At 47.2% G+C, this 2,091-nt stretch overlaps 1 long non-coding RNA gene across 1 annotated transcript; it reads left to right on the top strand.

Annotated features, from left to right (window-relative positions):
- The first annotated feature begins 335 nt into the window (after positions 1–335).
- Positions 336–1,686, top strand: LOC114008191 (uncharacterized). The gene is made up of 2 exons (XR_003549749.1): positions 336–683; positions 1,121–1,686. It is a non-coding gene; the product is annotated as an uncharacterized LOC114008191 (long non-coding RNA).
- The last annotated feature ends 405 nt before the right edge of the window (positions 1,687–2,091 follow it).

The following is a 2,091-nucleotide window of genomic DNA, read 5'->3' on the forward strand; positions in this document are numbered from 1 at the left end:
TTACTTCTCTTCCTTATCATTTAAAGGTTATCTGGTGCTTGTAGCTTCTGTAACAAACGTGATCTGTAACTTGTAGCATATAAGGTTATAAACAAGCCTGTTTGCTTAGAAGAGGAAAGTTAAGCCACCTGCTTTGGACAATGGTCACAAGAATGCAAACGGACCTAGGTGAGAAATCCTAAGAGATGTAACGGAGGGGGGGGGGGAATGGAGGCGCTTTCTCTCTCTCTCTCTCTTTCTCTTTCTCTCTCTCTCTCTTTCTCCCCCTATCAAGAGCATTCGAAAATCAAAATCAAATATGCATATATATGTATATGTGTGTTTAATTTCTTTATAGGACTATGCTGACCTAAATTGCTTTAGCAACCACTAGAACATTATACAGGATTTGATAGTATTTTCCTCTGAGGACTATCTGTTTATATACATTATCTGTGCTCGAAGTGGGATGAAAACACATTTCAGATTTTACAGGAAATTAAAAACACAATTTTTATCTCCCCCTTTTTGTGGCTTTACTTCTCTTCCTTATCATTTAAAGGTTATCTGGTGCTTGTAGCTTCTGTAACAAACGTGATCTGTAACTTGTAGCATATAAGGTTATAAACAAGCCTGTTTGCTTAGAAGAGGAAAGTTAAGCCACCTGCTTTGGACAATGGTCACAAGAATGCAAACGGACCTAGGTGAGAAATCCTAAGAGATGTAACGGAGGGGGGGGAATGCAAAAACTAATAACTCGCAATTGTTTGAATTGTTTTGTTAAGCAGCATAGCTTAAAGCAAGCAAGTTGTAGCTTCCCTTATCAAGTATGTCATGAGGCTAAGTTAAGGGCGCAGTAAGAACAAAAACAAGCTCAAAAATGTCACGTGAAAGGAAAAAGGTGCACTGAACAATTAGGGGAAATCATGAGGGTAAGAACGAAACTGAACTAACAAGATTGATGTTCTAGATATCACAGACAAGCAAGAAGCCTAACGGTGGATACGTGCTGGAAAATAATGTCCTGGGAGGAGGTTGTGAGCCCGTTAGGTCTCGGCCACTTCCGGTGTTGGAACACAGCTAATTAAACTCCTTTCTCCCTCCCCTTCTCTTCTCGATTATTCACCGATTCACGGGAAAGGCTGCCGGGTTCCGTCTGGCACCAGTAGAGGAACACATTTTGGACAGAATGCCACGGAATCGCACTCCTGCACCTGACCTGTCGTTTCTGCAGATATTTCATGAGAATAAGTATCGATGATTTTCAGTGGCAATAAAACTTGCTTTAATCTTTGACCTGGACACCGTAAACAGGAGCCCAGTAGGTAAAGACCTGGGTGTGCCCCACGGCGCAGGTCGTCGGTAGGGCACGCCCCTCCCTCCGCCTCGGCCAATCGGGAGCGAGGAGTCGCCCGGAGACACTGGAGGTGGGCTCGGAAAGGGGTGCCTGGGCGCAGAAATCGGTGTGTCCCAGAACTTGGCGATTTCCTGGGTGGGTCGTGCTCGTGAGTAGGGAGAAAAGGCTGGCTGGGGCTTCTTCCTCTGGGGTCAGTAAATAGAGGCAGAGATGGGGACAGGAGGGAAGAGGTGCGTGGACGAAGTGCCGGCGTCTGTCCAAGGATGCCCTTCTTCCAGGGTGGGGAGCGCAGGGTGTGGTCTGGGGTAGCAGGAAGCACGGTTGTGGTGGGAAGCCACTCTTGGCATGGCTGCCCCACAACATTGTGCACAGACTCTGATTTGCGTTTTCCTAAAAGGACGTGGAGAGGGTGGATGTGCACGCGTATTTCTGTACACAGAATGTTTCTGGAAGCATGGACACACCCTGTCACACTAGTCGCCGTTGAGGGACTCGGTGGAAATGACACTAGCATGAAGATGTTTGTTTGCCGCTTCTGTGCGAAGAGGAAATTTTAGGAGCCTCCAATGACATCGTTTGCTGACGTCAGGGACTCACACGCCACTAGGGATATTACACCAACTAGTCCTCACTCGCTGGTACTGTGACACAGCCGGGTGAGGGCAGACGAACAGTGCCTTAACTTGCCAAGTGGAGCAAAGGGCACCAGCTCATAGGCGTGTGATGAGGATGAAATGCACCGTGTAAGGGGAGGG

This window comes from Tupaia chinensis, unplaced genomic scaffold (assembly GCF_000334495.1).
Source record: "Tupaia chinensis unplaced genomic scaffold, TupChi_1.0 Scaffold000039_1, whole genome shotgun sequence".
Taxonomy (NCBI): domain Eukaryota; kingdom Metazoa; phylum Chordata; class Mammalia; order Scandentia; family Tupaiidae; genus Tupaia; species Tupaia belangeri.